The sequence below is a fragment of the Mesoplodon mirus genome (genome assembly GCF_964341445.2).
Source record: "Mesoplodon mirus genome assembly, chromosome: 5".
NCBI classification, from domain to species: Eukaryota; Metazoa; Chordata; class Mammalia; order Artiodactyla; family Ziphiidae; genus Mesoplodon; species Mesoplodon mirus.
In genome coordinates, this window is record NC_138980.1 from 94,057,901 (window position 1) to 94,077,689 (window position 19,789).

Consider the following 19,789-nt stretch of genomic DNA (forward strand, 5'->3'; position numbering starts at 1 on the left):
TTGACTCATACACAGGAAAATAGCACCACTGAGAAAAGTATACAAATGTTTACTGAACACTACATGCCCAGTGCCCTACTAGGTGGTGGTATGAGCTCAAATGAAAGCAGGTGAGATGAAAATTGGTCCCTGATCTCCTGCAAGGCAAAGCAGAGTGGTTTTCTCCTGCCAAGCAGAGAAGATAAATGCAGTGAATAGGAAGCAGGGATATTATCCTTCCAGGAACTGGTAATGGCCTTCAGACACACAGGCAGCTGTGCATAAAGTTTCCAGATGAATTGTTTAAAAACTACTTAGGGGGCTTCCCTGGTGGTGCAGTGGTTGAGAGTCCGCCTGCTGATGCAGGGAACACAGGTTCGTGCCCCAGTCCGGGAGGATCCCACATGCCGCGGAGCAGCTGGGCCCGTGAGCCATGGCCACTAAGCCTGCGTGTCCGGAGCCTGTGCTCCGCAATGGGAGAGGACGCAACAGTGAGAGGCCCGCGTACAGAAAAACAACAACAACAACAACAACAACAACAACAAAAACTACTTAGGGTGTATCTTCTTTTCCTCATTTGTTCCTTTATTTTCAATTCTCCTGTTACCTTTTGGAAATCATTAAGAGAAAGGAGCAAATCAAAGTGGGCAGGCTCTATCTGAGTTCAGTTACAGAGTCAGCAAGATGAGCATAAATGCGTTTGGGGTGGAGCTTGTGTGGTACAGAGGGCGAAGTTTGCTTCTCCCCAGCCACATCACCTAGTGCAGCCCACTCCTACCTGACAAGGCCTTAAGATGTGACCCCTGATGGATTCTAGGAGTCTGACCTGCAATATCTGCTGATTCTACAATGGCAAAGGAGAATTAAATACCTGCTAAAGCTCTAGAGACCAGGAAGCTTTTTCTGCTTACCTTGTGCTTTATCTCCAAAAGTAACTGTAGAGGAAAATCTTAGCCTAATTTGTTGAATTAGGATGAATTCATAGATCAGTTGTGTCTTCATAGAAGTCACCATTAAACCAAAAAGCCCATGTAGTGTGTCTGAATTCCGTAACTTTTTTTTTTTTTTTTTGCAAACTATCCCCTCTGCAGCAAATGGCCATGTAGCTGTAGAGTACCAGCTTAAAATAAATCCTCATCAAAGTTGATTTCCCTGTTCTCTTAAAACAGAGGGGAGTAAAATGAAGCCTGAAAAAAATGTTGCAACTATCTGACTCCAATGATGAGAAGAGAAAGCCCAGATTGCCTCATTTGTCTTTTTTTTTTTTTTAACTGAGTAGACCTGTTTTTCAAATTTAAAGCACGTTGCCAAGTTTGACAGAATGGCTTCTTGCCTTATCCCTGCCAAGGTTTCTAACCCACAGCAGCGTGAGTCACAAGGCAGACAGGAGGAGGACAAAACTTATCTTTCCTTTGTAACTTGGAAAACCAAAACTCAGAGCCAGAGTACTTGGGATTTTTAAACTGGGAGCCTTGTGTTGGCTGTCATGACTACCCAGTGTCTTCTTGAGCCTGAGACCTTTTCTTCATTCATTCAACAAGCATTTTCTGAACAGCTACTATGTGCCGGGCATTGCATTCGGCCCCGAAGGATGCAGAAGTGAATGAATAAATCATGGCATTTGGCCTTGAGGAGCTCAAAATCTGGTAAAGAGAAGGAACTAAAAACAACTAATTACAATATACTGTGATAAATGCACTGAAGAAATATGCTTTTCTAATACAGGATGCTTTGGGAACATAGATTAAAAAGATGCTAATTCTGCAGGCTGAGCATATTTGTTTTTGAATATGGTAGAGAGATTTGGAATCTTTCACAAGAAAAACACTTCTGTATCAACATTGTTAATATCATTATTTAGGAGTAATAAGGAGCCCTCAGTAGTTGTTAGTTTATTATTATTGGCTTGTATTGGTGACCAAACACTATGCTAATACTCAAGTTCTCACATTTTACCCATGAGGAAATTGAGGCAAAGAATTTAAGAAGGCCTTAAACTTGTCTTCACATTAAATTTCTTCGGGGGAACTCAAGCCATTCAAACTCTGAAAATATACAAAGGAATTAATTTCTGCCATCATCATGAAAAAGGAGAGCTAAGACAAACTGAAGAAGAACAGAGTACAAGAGTCTGCTGCTGCCCACCCAGAGGGCATAAAAAGAGGCTGAGGACAGGGTCAAGAATTTCCATCAGCCCTAACACCAGCTACTCTGCAGGTACTGGACAGCTTATGGTGCATAAACCTATCCCAACTGCTTCTCCCAGAATCAGTCTGAAGAGAAGAAGACAAGGCAGAAATGGAAAAAGAAGTGGAAAGAGTGGCCAGATTCAATCCACCGCCATGACCTGGTTTCTCAAAGATTTGTGCGAGGGCATCCTGGTTCCACCTCTCAGCTAAACTAGCCATGTCAAAGGTTGACCACTTACAGCACAAGTTCCATGGTACTTGAGCCATCAATGCAGGAGTCAGCTGTGGTTGTTAAATAAACAAAGATACCTTGGATGGTCATCCCAAGGCCCAATATGTCAGTCAGATAAGTGGGGTGCATTCAAGGAACTGATGAGAAAGCAAAACTGAAATTTCTTGTCTTGAAATTTCTAAGTCTTGTCCAATCTCCAGAATCTCTTGGATTCTTTTAAAAGCATCTTCCACTGTGACCTGGATATTTTGCCATTTTGATATTGAAATGTTCTCTTCTGTGATTTAGGATAAGCATTACAGAGTCTAAATTTTCAGTCACATGTTAAAGAAATCATTTTAAAAATTCCAAAGAGATAATGGCATTGAAACCAGTTGTTTCAAGGAGCAGTATGTAAGTGTTGGATTCAGAATGGCCCTGGTAGTCAGAGGCCTGTTCTGCCATTATCCAGCTGTGTTACCTTGGTAGTTGTTTTAACTCCTCTGTCCCTTAACTTCCTTAACTATGAAATGTGGTATTTGGACTAGATTAATGTTTCCCAAATACAAGTTCATGGGACAGTTGCACATAGGTAATTTAAGCAATTCCCAAGCTATACTGGGTGTTTGGAGGTGAGTCCCAAGATTCTATATTTTTTTACAAAAGGTAGGATGTGCAGCTAGTTTGGAAAACCATGAGGTTTCTTTCACCTTTGTCAAACAATGGTTCAATGAGGTGGACAAGCATGAAAAAGAACCTAAGAATAAATAGGTAAATTCACATTTTTCAAAGTGTTAAGTCTGCATTAAAGCATAAAAAGCAGCAAACACTTGCATAGAATGTCATGCTCTTACTAGCAAGCAAAACTATCTTCACTTAATCACAAATGGATACTTCTCTAATAAATTATAGTCATGACAGTTAGATTTTAGATGTTTTTTCATTTTAAGTGAGGTATTAATAGCTAAAATATTACTTTTTTTTTCTTACAGCCAAACAAAAGGCAAACCCAGTGATTGAGAGCAAGCAATTAAGTGGGGGCTTGTGATGAAAGTAGTTTTATAAAGCCAAAGGCATTCCTAACCAATGAAGCAGGTGCTTGATCAGCACGCAGAGTTAAAAAAGAAAATTGAATTCTTTGAAAACAGTTTGGAAAGGAACTTGGAAACCATATCCAAACAATGCTCTGGGGCTGACATTTCAAAAATGTATTTGCTCTTTATTCTAATCACTGTGGTACTTTCATTAAAGTGAAGGCATGGCATATGGAACAGAAGATATTCAGTGAGATGAAGGAGTAGTCAGATGCAAATGGTTGGAAAAGACCCAGAGATTACAATCTGGTTCACCTTACACATCCAATCTCAGCTCCATAAAGACTCGGAAGAGCTGTCATTTATGGAGAGCCTCTGGTAGAACAGGCACTGCATAGCTTTCCATAATCCTCAAAGACACTCTAAGTGAAGAAGATAAACCTTATCTTTTCTGCATGCTTTCACTATGTGTTTAAAATCTATAGTATTTACACACATAGTCAACCAATCAAAACTATCAGCAATAAGCAACTTGTGCCTGAAATGGTCTTTGTACGCTGAAATCACAAATAACTGATAATGAGTCATTTTACATTCTAGAGCAAACTCATCATGTACTGATGAATGGCATAGACTAGAACATACAAAGGCTCAAAGCAGAAAGCTGGTGGGAGGAGATGGACTGAACAGATTACTTTTGTCTTTATGTCAACAGCTTCTTTTCCAGGAGGGGAAACAAACCCCCTTAAGTGGATCATTGATCCCACACAATACAAATCAAAACCAGAAAAAAGATGCATAATATCAATCCGTCAAGAACTAATATGGAATCAGTCACTGATGCCTGGGCCTCACTGGCAGAGCATCTGAGCCTACTGTACATGTCCTGTCCCCAGCAGATGAACCCTGGTTCTACTGGAGTCCTTGTATCTGTACCCTATCCTTCATCCTCGAGTGACAGTAGCCTAGTGGTTACTACAGCACACGATGGTCCTACAGAACAGGAGCTAGGGCTGGTTGCAAGTAATGGGAATGTAATTTTCTCAGGAGCATGCCCCCTGCCTTGCCCCACAGCCTGGTTCAAGACCCTTCTTTGGTGAACCCTCCCCTCAGGAGAGAGCCAGAGTGGAGGAGCCTTGGGGCTAGGCTTTGCCCACCTCTGAAACCGAAACTGAAGCCTTTCCTGAAGGTGTGGCTCTGGCACCAAGCGTGATCCTCGGTGCCATCAGGACAGTGGAAGCATGCCACCTCCTCTGACAAGGCTGTGGAAGCTGCCCACTGAAGCAGCCCGCAGCCTGCCAGTCTCTGATGCCAGTTCCTTTTATGTCCATGAAGCTACTTAATGAGATTCTTCATGCATAAAATTAATTTTTGCCCTCTTCTATCAGTTTTTACCACTAAAGGATTTACTTACAATTTTGTCAGATTTTATTTATATGTGCAATAAAGGGGACCCGAACCATAATGAAGGATTTTATGGATAATGATGGGAGATACAAAGGGAAGCTGAGAGTGGGCGGCCATCCAGGCCCCCTTTGGATGCCAGGATGCATTATGCATGAGATACCCCCACCCCCACGCAGAAACGCACACGTGGCCCTGCCTTCCCAGAGCGATACCTCAAGTCAGATCCTAATTTGTTGCTGGGGGAGTGGAGGAGAAGCAGGGCTATTAATAAACAGTGCAGATAATTAGGCTTTAAGGGAATTTGGTTGTTTTCGCAAACACTAGATTTGCTCTCAAACCCTTCACAAATGTGTCCTGAGCCACTGCTTGGCAGCCAGCGGGTTGCTGCATTGATGGCTCCCTGGGAAGCTGTCTGGAGCTGGAAAAGGAGCAGAGCTGGACAACATGCGCCTTGATCACTGAGCATGACCTTGTTCACTGGGCATAATCCCCCAGGCTCAGGCTCTGTGCCACGCACTGTGCGGACAGGATGCCACCTAATCTCCCAAACAGCTGGTAGGGTGGCTATTGTCATTCCCACTTTAAAGATAAGGAAACTAAGGTCCAGAGAGTTTCCATCCCTGCCTAAGGTCACATACTAGTGTTTGTGGAATTCTCCTGGCCTCTGCCTCTGTTTGGGTAAAGGGAAAGTTGCTCTTTTTTCCCCACTCCATTCTCAGCTGTGAGCACTCCTAGCACAGGCTAGAAAGTTCAGTCCAGTGTGTTCAGAACAAGGACTAGATGGGGGGCAAGAAACCTGGCTTCTAGTTCTACTCCCATTTTTATTACTAAATGCAGTGTGACCTCGAGCAAATCACTACACGTCTCTGGCTGTTACATTCTTCTTTTGAAAAACAAGATTATCATCTCAGGGAGCCTGTGCAGTTCTGGCATTCTTATTCTGGGACACGCCTCTCCACAGAGCTGACAACAGAGTGCGTGCAAAGTGCATGTGTTAACTCAGACAGAGACTGAGCTCAGTTTTTAGACTAAAACACTTGGACCGATGCCACTGCACAGAGTTGGGCTGGTCTCCGGATTTCCAAAGCTGGGAGTGACTGCCAAACTGCCGTAGAACATCAGAGGTTTTTTTCTTACTCACCCTTCTCTTGTCAACACTAGAGATGAAGAATCAGAAAGACGATCAAAATGAAAGTTGTGTCAGATGGCTAACGGCTAGCAATTGGAGATCAAGAGCACAGTGGTACAGTTTAGCCCTTTCCAGGATGGGAACCTTGCCATGGAGTCCCAGAGGCTAGATGGGGACTTCATTTTCTGGAAAATTTGACTCTCTTGGCATCTCATATTTCCAATATGGAAAAGATGTAACTGGCCATTTGAATCACAGGGAGGAATTTCTGCAACACAGTGTGACCTCCCCTACCCTGGGTTCTGTCTCTGACACTGCAACAGAAGGACCAGAGCCACAAAACTTCATCCATTCAACAAGTACTTGCTGAGATTCTACTGTGCTCTAAACTCATGCTAGGTGTCAAGGATAAAAAGAAAAGGAAGACACAACACTTTCCTCGAATGTGCTCACTGTCTAGTGAGAACTATGGCAAAGAGGGTATTGCGGGTGTTTGGAGGATGGTCATCTAGCTAAGGAGAAGTGGGTCACAGGGAAAGGTATGCATTGGAGTTAAGGCAGGAAAAAAAAGTTAATTCCAAAGAAGACAGGTGTTTGAGCTGAATCTTGAAGAATGAGTAGAGACTAGCCAGGCAGTTGCACAAGGGGAAGGTGTTCCAGAAGAGAGAACAGTAGATGCCTCTTCACTGATCATGCCATGCCATGCCTAATGGGAGAAAGCAGTGTTTAAAGAGAGTCAGGACGTTCTTCCCTCAGTGGGGTTTTCAGGAACTGCAATGTGGAATGTCTGGGTCTCTAATATACATAGCTTTTCCCTTTCTAAATGGGCAGCTGTTTTCCCTCTCCTTCCTAGGAAACTGTGAAATCTCTTTCTAGCAATCTCACTGTGAATATTCTTCAATGAGAAAAGATGAAGCAATGTTCCGTTTCTAAAAGGTAAAGAGGAAGAAAGGATGGGAGAGACAGAAGAAACAGGTCCAGTGAAGCCTCAACCACACCCAGATGCTCCATAGACTGAGGTACCAGGTTCAATAAAGCCAAGCATCAATTCCCAAAGAAAGACTCAAGGGTGGAGAAAGCAGAAAAGTAGCTTACCATGGCAGCAATATTCCCTAAGCAACTAGTAGCCCTGACGTTGAGTCAGCTGTGGAAACAGAAAACGTAAGGAGGATAGAAAAGGCACCTTTGCTCTCTTTTGAATTGTTAAGAAACAAATGTAAGAGACAGGAAGGAAATTGGTGGCCATGAGCTAATGGCTAGACCTGAGTAAAAGCAGGTTGACCTTGCTATGGTAGATTGAGAAGTGTTTCCCATATATTTTGGTGAGGGCCGGAAGAAACTGAGCATCACCAACACCCAGACTAGAGGTGGCACCAAAGCTGTGGAATGTGAGAGAAGGCACATGGCTTCTCTTTTAGGTCCATGTTCAGCCACAAAATGTTAATTGAGCAGATAGGGGAGGGTAAGGAGGTGCAGTATAGCGTCTAGACTTACAATCAAAGCTACAAGTTTGGAAGAAGTATTTTGTGTTTCTTCATTGACAAATAGCAGCTTTATTTTCCCCTCCATGAACTGTCTCATTACAAGAGTAGAAGCAGGGGTGATGAATGAGGTGGGGCCTTGTAAAAGAGACTTGATGGAAATAAGAATAAAAAAGCGTTGAGCAATTTCTTGTGACTCACATGCAGACAGAAAATGTTTTCGTGGAAGAAAGCCAGAGGAGGGCCTCACGGGAAGTATTGTGAGCTTTTCTTTTGCGATCCCATTATTACTTTAATAGTTTTTTCTGATTACTAAAGTGATGGAGGGTCTTTGTATAATATTTAGAACGTACACAACGGCACACAAATGAAAATAAAAATCACTCACTATCTTAAAGAAAAGCATTATTAACATTTTAACTCTTACAGATCAAATAATTTTTTAAGAGAAAAACAAGAAAGAAAGAGGTGGCAAAAAGCTATGAGAACTTTGAGGGAATTCCCTGGCAGTTCAGGGGTTAGGATTCCTCACTTCCAATGCCAGAGCCTGGGTTCGATCCCTGGTGGGGGAACGAGGATCCCACAAACCACGCAGCACAGCAAAAAAATAAAATAAAATAAAAATTAAAAAAAAAAGCTATAAGAACTTTGAACTCTAAGTAGATGGCAAATAATTTAGAGACATAAAACATTATCTCTATTAGTAAATATGTATTGAAACACATAAATTCTTATTAGAAACTTCATTGCTAAAAATAAAAATAATTGAGACAATGTTATTTTGATATGGTGGTCATTTACATCAAAATATTGACATAGCTTTATGATCAACTGTTATACACAGTGAGGGTCCTTACCATCATATCCCTGAGCCTCAGTCTCCTTTATTCCATCCATTACTCTTTCCCTTTTTGATAGTCCAATGTTGATGTAAATGACACTGACTTGGCAAGGCTCAGGGATAGAGTGAATATCAAGGAAGGAATGAAGGTGACTGCCAAGAATGATTTTTAGGCCAGATCAAAACTTTAAATAAATACTATTCTCTGCACCCCTCTTACACATGTAAAAATGAGCAGAACTAGAAAGCCTCTCTTCTGAGTCTTAATAGGACAGAATTTTTATTGGTGGCTTCCATTCTCCCCTCTTCCACTCAAGTTGAGGATGCTGTTGCTTATTGATAAGATAGGCTACCTCCCCCCTACCATAATGGTCTGCACCTGGTAACACAGGTTTTTTTCCAGCTGGCCCTAGTCCAGGCAACACCTCACCTGCCCATTCATAGGTTGACAATTGAATTAAGCCAAGCCCAGATCTGGGCCCTGGGTTGTTTATGGAAAATCCAGAGAGAAATATTGCCATTGCTTCCCCTCATTGGCTGCCACAAATTCTAACCAGCTCTACCTTCATCAGACTCCATGTTCTCAGAGGATTTCCTGGTAGCAATGTTACTATAATCCAGTGAAGGACTGGGAAACCACAGTGACTCCATAGTTCCTGGAGAGAGGTAAGTACAGTTGTTCTTAGGAAAGAGCCCTGCTGTCCGCCACTCTATCACCCGAAGATTGTTGTCTGTAATGTGGGTTCACTAGTAGGAAGCTTGTAAGGGAGACCCAACAATGTAATATAAGAAGGTTACCAAGAAGTTCAAGGGATTCTCTTTTATGAGGGCACCATTCTTACAAATTTCTAGCCTATGGCATAGGGAAATCAGAGCAATATCTTTTCAATTTCCAGCCAAAGTTGGGACAAAAATTCCTTAACTATTCAGGATTCACACTGTGCTGAAGTATTTATCTCACTACATTTGCTCATTTGTTAATTCATTTATTCATATATACCCACCTATTAATTCATTTAATAAGTATTTATTGATCATATGACATGACAATATCCTGCTAGTTACCAAAATGAATAAGGAAAATTGCTTTCTTAAAAAAGCTCACAATTTAATAGAGAAAACTATTATGTACCAATAATAGCAATAATAATAACAACACTCATTGAACACTTACTATATGTAAAGCATTATTCAAGTGTTTTGTGTGATTTAACTCATCCAATCCTCATAACAAGCCCATAAGGTATGTAATATTATTATTACCATTTTAGAGATCAGAAAACTGAGGCACATAGAGGTTGACTTGCCCAAGATCACCCAGATAAAATAGGGAAGCCTCTAGAGCCTATGTCTTGTTATTATGCAGTGTGAAGTTAAGTTCTTTGGGCACATAGGGAAGAATCATTCTTTACTAAGTCAATGTCCATGCTTTGTCTCAAGGACTGAGATGAGAACTCTGTGCAACAGAACCACACCCTTAATCACCACAGACTTAACTCCCACAAGCTATGTTGAGTATATTCAGATCTGTGTGTGGAAGGCAAGAAGGCATGATTCCATGCTTGATATTGGGAACAGATGTGTCCCCAAACGACTCTGACTCAGAATTCTGCTTGCCAAGGGAATGAGACTGAATTGTTTGTCCAATGAACAGGTAATATGCTTAAGAAGAAAGCAAGTGTATTAGAAGAAGCTTTCTTCCAAATCACTGCTGGGGATTTGAAATCTTTGGCAGAGTGATTCCAAAGAATGAACCAGCCAAAAAGCCACGTTTTATGGTGCACCCAACCCAAACAGGACATTATCTTGCTTATTGCTTTAAGTCATAGCTAGCCTTAAGGAATGAAAGGAATTAAAAAAAAAAGTTTTGTGATATCATGTTTTCTAATTCAGAAGCCCAGCTCAAAAATTTCAAAAAAAAAATCCGGATAATTCATGGTTAGCACTGGGGATATCAGATAAAATTGATATTATCTACAAGGAAGGCAACGTTTTGGGGGCTTTCTTCTGCTTTTTCTTTCTCTTTAATAGAAAACTTCCTTTTGTAGCTTAAGTCTTGATTTTTTTTTTCTTCCATTTTTTCTTTCAGGACCCTAAAAGACCATCAGTCTACCTGTTTTACTTTCAGCAAAATGCAAATAGGATATATATTTAGAATAACTTAGTAAATAATTTATAGCCTGAACAGTAAATTATTTACTTACTCCAGGCATACATATTTAGAATATGAACATAAATATTTTATAGTCTGTGTCACTGCTAACGAAAAATTAAATCAGCCTGCTCACGGCTCTGTTTGTACTGTACATACTCTCTACGTCATCAATGACCTGTGAGCAATCTCATACCATCATGGACTTCATGTTATTGTACTTGCAGTATTTTCCAAAACATTCAGTCTTTGAAGCCTGTTTTAGCCTCTTCTCCTCCATACACTACCTTCTTGCTCTCACTTACTCCTTTCCTCTTTCTTGACCTTTCTCTAATCTGTTAAGAGTCTGGTTAGACCTTTACCGATCAGCATATATTTACTGAGCACTGACCATATTTATTGCTTGCTAAGAATTGTAGATGAATTCGAGGAAATAACCTTGGGCCTTCCTAGGAGTTTGTATTCTGGCTAAGCTACATATATACACTGCAAACAAGCTAGCAAACAAAAAAAATGACAGAATACATTAAGTAATTGCTATGAATACTTTTGAAAAGTGATAGCATTTGAACAAACTACATGGATGTGATTTGGCTACTGTGGGAATTTGTAGAAACTGAGAATATATATGGGGAAGAATTTGTGACCTCTGAATAAAATGGTTTCTTCTGAATTTTAGAGCTACTCCAAAAACATTAGAGCACTTACCGTCCAGCAGCAACTGGCATTATTATGCTCAAAAACTAGAATACAACTACAGAAAGGGAAAATTACAGTGATTGAAGCACAGGAATAGAATCTTTTGGAATTATATATTTATTATTAAATATTGGACTGTAAATCACAGGACAGAAGCAGAAAAAAAACTTGAAATTATATAAAACCATAAAAATTAGGGACAAATTGAATATAAGCTTATTTTACAAATCCTTGATATATTAGGACAGCTTTATGAAGGCTCTCCTCTTTGAAACCTGGGCAAAGTCAATATTAGGATAATGCATAGATAACATTTCCTGAGTAGTTCGTACCTTCTAAGTGTTTGACATACACTGTTTAATGCAATCCTCACAACAGTCTTACAAGGTAACTGCTATTAATATCATTTTATAGTTGAGGAAATTGAGACTTGAGAGTTTTTAAAAAACAAAACAAAGAGACAAAAAAACCAACAACAACAAAGTAGAGAAAGCCAGTAAATGACAGACATGAATATGTGGCTAATTTTTACACTTTTCACCTGATTTTGAAAACATTGAGCCCTCAGCCTTTGTTAGGTGGAAATGTCCTTAAATGTTTATTACTTCAAGCTTATTCATTGTGCTATTAAAATTTTCTATATTCTTACATATTTATTTTGTCTGCTTGATCTTTCAGTTCCTGTGACAGGTATGTTAAAAGTCTCTCTCAATTACAGTGTGGACTTGAATATTTTCTCTTAAAATTCTGTCACTTTGGGGTTTAAAAATATGAAATGGCATTAGTAAGTTTATAAAAAATTTAAACTGTTATATATTCCAGGTGAATTAACTCTTCTATCATTATGAAGTGAAACTCTTTATCTCTCTTAATAACTTTTTTATTATAGGCTCTTTTTTCTGAAATTAATATGACTATCTAAACTGTCTTTTGTGTTTTTATATTATACTCAGCTCTTTTAAATGCTTTTAATGGGAAATGTATTCCCATTATTTAGCTTACCTTGTTGCAAATTCAGAATGCTGTGATTTTATTTATTTATTTTTATTATAATATGGTCACTTGGATTACTTGTTATTAGTATTTTTCTGATATTTTCTTTCCAATCTTCTTACTTTAATACTATCCCAATAAAGATGTTGTAGAATATTTTCTAGTTTGGGTGATTATCATCTGTAAGCTATGACTCTGAGGTTAGTGTGGCAAGAAATGTTTCCAGTGACTATAAATACACATACATAGGCACAACCTGTTTTCTCTTTCCAGTGGCTGAAGAATATGTCTTTTTCATATTTTATTTATGGAGATTTCTACTGTTTTCTCTCTACTAAACTTAAAATATCTTAAACTACTCTGTTAAATTTAGAATAATCTCTTCAAGATTCCTAAGAAGTAAGTCATTTATGCCAAAATAAAAACAAAATTTTGAGCCAAGCAAACAGAGCCAGCCAAAAAAAGAATCAAAGTGAATGGAACTGCCAGAGAAGAGCTTGTCCACTCTCTACTATCACTCTTTGCCTTCTTGTGCTGGCACCATAAAGACAGGTCCTTGCCAAGTAGGTCTCCATTTGGCCCAGAATTAGAACTCATCCTGGCACGGCCAAGACTTTCCAGCATAGAGAGCTTGAGCCATCATTTCCCACCTCCCTTTTCTTTAACATAATTGCATCCCTTAGTCATTCCGTATTTAGTTTGTTTCCTATATGAAATGGAAAACAACAGCAGCCTCACCAGGATGTCGAAGGAACTGTTAAAAAAAATTACACAGTTTCTGGAAATAGCATAGAACAAATTACTAGCTTACAAAGTGACTTGGAATCAAATTGGTATCACTCCTGATCCCCCTTTGAAGGGTTAGATTACTGAGACTCCAAATCCTCAGGACTCATTTTGAAAACACCTAGCATACTTTCTAGTTCATCTTTCAACTTAGACTAATGCTTACTTACCAGGTTTGCAAGCATGTACAAATATGCAGACATATACATTCATTCAAGTGTGCGTGCGCACACACACACACACACGCACATTCCACCAACTATAGTAAACATTGTGGCAGGGATATAATTGTGTTATCATTGAATCATTAAGAATAAAAAGGAAAATGCTATTGAGTTCTGGATAGAAATATTTTAGACTTTGAATAGGACTAGTTTTCCTTGCAATCGATCTTCTACTTTTTACTAGGCAAAAAGAATCTGTATGCAGCTGTATTAATTAAATGAATACAAATGCAGTTGCCTATTTTATCTAGAGAGAATTAAAGTGATTTGGGAGGATAGTAATAGCCGGTTGTCTCCCATGGATCCAGATGAAAGAAAACAGATTTTAGGCTGACCACCTAAAAAGGAACAATTCTCCACAGAATCAAGTTTTAGGCTGGCTTATTTCTAAACCAAGGAATTCAGCATGTAGTCTCTTAATAAATGGGCACTATGTACTCTGATTGCAGATAATTATCCCAGTGGCTAGGGTTGAAAATTCTGTTAGCCAAAGAGAGAAAGAGGAAAGGATGTTGCCATCCTGAGAACTTTTGATTATAAAAGTAATCTAGGGCTTCCCTGGTGGCGCAGTGGTTGAGAGTCCGCCTGCCGATGCAAGGGACACGGGTTCGTGCCCTGGTCCAGGAAGATCCCACATGCCACGGAGCGGCTAGGCCCGTGAGCCATGGCCGCTGAGCCTGCGCGTCCGGAGCCTGTGCTCCGCAACGAGAGAGGCCACAACAGTGAGAGGCCCGCGTACCGCAAAAAAAAAAAAAAAAAAAGCATCTAGATGAAAGCAAATTCTGAACAAAAATTTTGGGGCTTCTACAATGACATAGGCAAAACTTTCTGAATGGACTATTTACAATGGACCCTGGCACTCTACTTAGTACGAATGCTTATCAAACTTAAAGCAAGTTATATATTTAAAATAAAGCACTATAAATTAGAATTATGCGGAGTTGAAAATTGATTTTCTCATTAAAATAAAGTGGCATAATGAGTTAATATTCCCGAACAAATGTTTGCCACAGCTTTATCAAAATTACCATTAATATTCTATTTTACCAACTCTATGTAGTATACCTAAAGAAGATGAAGCTTTCTAATGTGCATGTAAATCAAAATCACAAGACCACTCAGTAGCCAACTTCCTCAAATTTAATTTACGAGAATATAGTATACCATGTAAAGTTCTTTTCTTCATTCCTCAGAGTTTTTTTTTTATTTTTACTGCCTCCAATCAGAAACCATCAGAGTCCTTAATCAGGATCAATGAAGGAATCTATGGTGGGGGATTTTCATAGTCAATTTAAGAAGATGTATGGCTGCACCAACTCATTCTAGAAGCTGTTCCAGGATTGTCTGTTCTTATTCTGGCTTATTTTTTTCACTGTACACTTACATATAGCAAATATAAGAATTGGGGATAAAGTTACTGGTCATTTTGCTGCTTTGGAAACAAAAATTGTATGCTTTCCTCAGTTGATATTTTATCATTATTAACAGGATGATTTATATTTCAATGAAAGATAAATCTCTCTTTAAGTATATAACTCATTATTTTACCTTAATTCTTTTATTTGAAGAAAAGCACAATCAAAGGATTCCCCTCATGCAGACAAATCATGTCTGTCTGCTTTTCACAGTTTACCTCTGGGTCTTGCAATAAGAGGCCGCAAAATTCACTAGAGCTCTACTGTACTTTTTAGTCATTTTAACCAGATCTGTTACTATGAAGAAATGGCACTTTTTCATAAAAATATGTGAAAATTATATAGCCAAATCATACAGTGTTATTATATTCAATTATCATTCTTTAGAAGAGATAACATCATGCATAAACAAAAACATTGTCCTAAATTGTGAGATTTTTAAAAATTTTTAAATTTAATTTAATTTACATTTTTATACAGCAGGTTCTTATTAACCACACATCAGTGTATACATGTCAATCACAATCTCCCAATTCATCACACCACCACCTCCACCCCCCCGCCGCTTTCCCCGCTTGGTGTCCATATGTTTGTTCTCTACATCTGTGTCTCATTTTCTGCCCTGCAAACCGGTTCATTTGTACCATGTTTTTAGGTTCCACATATATGTGTTAATATACGATATTTGTTTTTCTCTTTCTGACTTACTTCACTCTGTATGACAATCTCCAGATCCATCCATGTCTCTACAAATGACCCAATTTCATTCTTTTTATGGCTGAGTAATATTCCACTGTATATATGTACCACAACTTCTTTATCCATTCGTCTGTCGATGGACATTTAGCTTCCATGACCTGGCTCTTGTAAACAGTGCTGCAATGAACATTGGGGTACATGTGACTTGTTTTTTTTCTTTTTTTTTTTTTTTGCAGTACGCGGGCCTCTCACTGTTGTGGCCTCTCCCATTGCGGAGCACAGGCTCCGGATGTGCAGGCTCAGTGGCCATGGCTCATGGGCCCAGCCGCTCCGCGGCATATGGGATGTTCCCAGACCAGGGCACAAACCCGCGTCGCTACATCACCAGGTGAACTCTCAACCACTGCACCACCAGGGAAGCCCACATGTGTCTTTTTGAATTATGGTTTTCGCTGGGTATATGCCCAGTAGTGGCATTGCTGGATCATATAGTAATTCTATTTTTAGTTTTTTTAAGGAACCTCTATACTGTTCTCCATAGTGGCTGTATCAATTTACATTCCCACCAACAGTGCAAGAGGGTTCCCTTTTCTCCATACCCTCTCCAGCATTTGTTGTTTGTAGATTTTCTGATGATGCCCATTCTAACTGGTGTGAGGTGATACCTCATTGTAGTTTTGATTTGCATTTCTCTAATAATTAGGGATGCTGAGCAGCTTTTCATGTGATTTTTGGCCATCTGTATGTCTTCTTTGGAGAAATGTCTATTTAGGTCCTCTGCCCGTTTTTGGATTGGGTTGTTCGTTTTTTAATATTGAGCTGAATGAGCTGTTTATATATTTTGGAGATTAATCCTTTGTCCATTGATTTGTTTGCAAATATTTTCTCCCATTCTGAGGGTTGTCTTTTCATCTTGTCTATGGTTTCCTTTGCTGTGCAAAAGCTTTGAAGTTTCATTAGGTCCCATTTGTTTTTGGTTTTATTTCCATTACTCTAGGAGGTGGATCAAAAAAGATCTTGCTGTGATTTATGTCAAAAAGTGTTCTTCCTATGTTTTCCTCTAAGAGTTCTATAGTGTCCGGTCTTAAATTTAGGTCTCTAATCCATTTTGAGTTTATTTTTGTGTATGGTGTTAGGGAGTGTTCTAATTTCATTCTTTTACATGTAGCTGTCCAGTTTTCACAGCACCAGTTATTGAAGAGACTGTCTTTTCTCTATTGCATATCCTTGCCTCCTTTGTCATAGATTAGTTGACCACAGGTGTGTGGGTTTATCTCTGGGCTTTCTATCCTGTTCCATTGATCTACATTTCTGTTTTTGTGCAAGTACCATATTGTCCTGATTACTGGAGCTTTGTAGTATAGTCTGAAGTCATAGAGCCTGATTCCTCCAGCTTCACTTTTTTCCCTCAAGATTGCTTTGGCTACTCGGGGTCTTTTGTGTCTCCATACAAATTTTAAGATTTTTTGTTCTAGTTCTGTAAAAAATGCCATTAGTAATTTGATAGGGATTGCACTGAATCTGTAGATTGCTTTGGATAATATAGTCATTTTCAAAATATTGATTTTTCCAATCCAAGAACATGGTATATCTCTCCATCTGTTGGTATCATCTTTAATTTCTTTCATCAGTGTCTTATAGTTCTCTGCATACAGGTCTTTTGTCTACCTAGGTAGGTTTATTCCTAGGTATTTTTATTCTTTTTGTTGCAATGGTAAATGGGAGTGTTTCCTTAATTCCTCTTTCAGATTTTTCATCATTAGTGTATAGGAATGCAGGAGATTTCTGTGCATTAACTTTGTATCCTGCAACTTTACCGAATTCATTGATTAGCTCTAGTAGTTTTCTGGTGGCATCTTTAGGATTCTTTATGTATAGTATCATGTCATCTGCAAACAGTGACGGTTTTACTTCTTCTTTTCCAATCTGTACTCCTTTTATTTCTTTTTCTTCCCTGATTGCAGTAGCTAGGACTTCCAAAACTATGTTGAATAATAGTGGTGAGAGTGGACATCCTTGTCTTGTTCCTGATCTTAGAGGAAATGCTTTCAGTTTTTCACGATTGAGAATGATGTTTGCTGTGGGTTTGTCATATATGGCCTTTATTATGTTGAGGTAGGTACCCTCTATGCCCGCTTTCTGGAGAGTTTTTATCATAAATGGGTGCTGAATTTTGTCAAAAGCTTTTTCTGCATCTATTGAGATGATTATGTGGTTTTTATTCTTCAATTTGTTAATATGGTGTATCACATTGATTGACTTGCATATATTGAAGAATTCTTGCATCCCTGCCATAAATCCCACTTGATTGTGGTGTACGATCCTTTTAAAGTGTTGTTGGATTCTGTTTGCTAGTATTTTGTTGAGGATTTTTGCATCTATATTCATCAGTGATATTGGTCTGTAACTTTCTTTTTTTGTAGTATCTTTGTCTGCTGTTGGTGTCAGGGTGATGGTGGCCTCATAGAATGAATTTGGGAGTGTTCCTTCCTACAATTTCTTGGAAGAGTTTGAGAAGGATGGGTGTTAGCTCTTCTCTAAATGTTTGATAGAATTCACCTGTGAAGCCATCTGGTCCTGGACTTTTGTTTGTTGGAAGATTTTTAATCAGTTTCAATTTCATTACTTGTGATTGGTCTGTTCATATTTTCTATTTCTCCCTGGTTCAGTCTTGGAAGGTTATACCTTTCTAAGAATTTGTCCATTTCTTCCAGGTTGTCCATTTTATTGGCATAGAGTTGCTTTTAGTGGTCTCTTAGGATGCTTTGTATTTCTGCGGTGCCCGATGTAACTTCTCCTTTTTCATTTCTAATTTTGTTGATTTGAGTCCTCTCCCTCTTTTTCTTGATGAGTCTGGCTAATGGTTTATCAATTTTGTTTATCTTCTCAAAGAACCAGCTTTTAGTTTTATTGATCTTTGCTATTGTTTTCTTTATTTGTTTTATTTTATTTATTTATTTTTTTTTGCGATACGCGGGTGTCTCACTGCTGTGGCCCCTCCCACCGTGGAGCACAGCTCCGGATGCGCAGGCTCAGCGGCCATGGCTCACAGACCCATCCGCTCCGCGGCATGTGGGATCCTCCCAGACCGTGGCACGAACCCACGTCTCCTGCATCGGCAAGCGGACCCTCAACCACTGCGCCACCAGGGAAGCCCTGCTTTCTTTATTTCTATTTCATTTCTTTCTGCTGTGATCTGTATGATTTCTTTCCTTCTGCTAACTTTGGGTTTTGTTTGTTCTTCTTTCTCTAGTTCATTTAGGTGTAAGGTTACATTGTTTATTTGACATTTTTCTTGCTTCTTGAGTTAGGCTTGTATAGCTATAAAGTTCCCTCTTATAACTGCTTTTGCAGCATCCCATAGGTTTTGGATTGTCGTGTTTTCATTGTCAATTGTCTCTAGGTAGTTTTTGATTTCCTCTTTTATTTCTTCAGTGATCTCTTGGTTTTTAGTAACGTATTGTTTAGCCTCCATGTGTTTGGTTTTTTTTATGTTTTTTTCCCTGTAATTCATTTCCAATCTCATAGTGTTGTGGTCAGAAAAGATGCTTGATATGATTTCAATTTTCTTAAATTTACTGAGGCTTGATTTGTGATCCAAGATGTGATCTATCCTGGAGAATGTTCCGTGCATACTTGAGAAGCAAGTTTAATCTGCTGTTTTGGGATGGAATGTCCTATACATATCAATTAAATCTATCTGGTCTATTGTGTCATTTAAAGCTTCTGTTTCTTTATTTATTTTCATTTTGGATGATCTGTCCATTGGTGTAAGTGAGGTGCTAAAGTCCCCCACTATTATTTTGTTACTGTCGATTTCCCCTTTTAGAGCTGTTAGCCATTCCCTTATGTACTGAAGTGCTCCTATGTTGGGTGCATATATATTTATAATTGTTATATCTTCTTCTTGGATTGATCCCTTGATCATTATGTAGTGTCCTTCCTTGTCTCTTGCAACCTTCTTTAGTTTACAGTCTATTTTATCTGATATGAGTACTGCTACTCCAGCTTTCTTTTGATTTCCATTTGCATGGAATATCTTTTTCCATCCCCTCACTTTCAGCCTGTATGTGTCCCTAGGTCTGAAGTGGGTCTCTTGTAGACAGCATATATATGGGTCTTGTTTTTGTATCCATTCAGCAAGTCTGTGTCTTTTGGTTGGAGCATTTAATCCATTCACGTTTAAGGTAGTTATCGATAATGTACATTCCTATACCATTTTCTTAATTGTTTTGGGTTTGTTTTTGTAGGTCCTTTTCTTCTCTTGTGTTTCCCACTTAGAGAAATTCCTTTAGCATTTGTTGTAGAACTGGTTTGGTGGTGCTGAATTCTCTTAGCTTTTGCTTGTCTGTAAAGCTTTAGACTGCTCCATCAAATTGAATGAGATCCTTGCCGATCCTTGCCGGGTACAGTAATCTTGGTTGCAGGTTCTTCCCTTTCATCACTTTAAGTATATCATGCCACTCCCTTCTGGCTTGTAGACTTTCTGCTGAGAAATCAGTGTTAACCTTATAGGAGTTCCCTTGTATGTTATTTGTCATTTTTCCCTT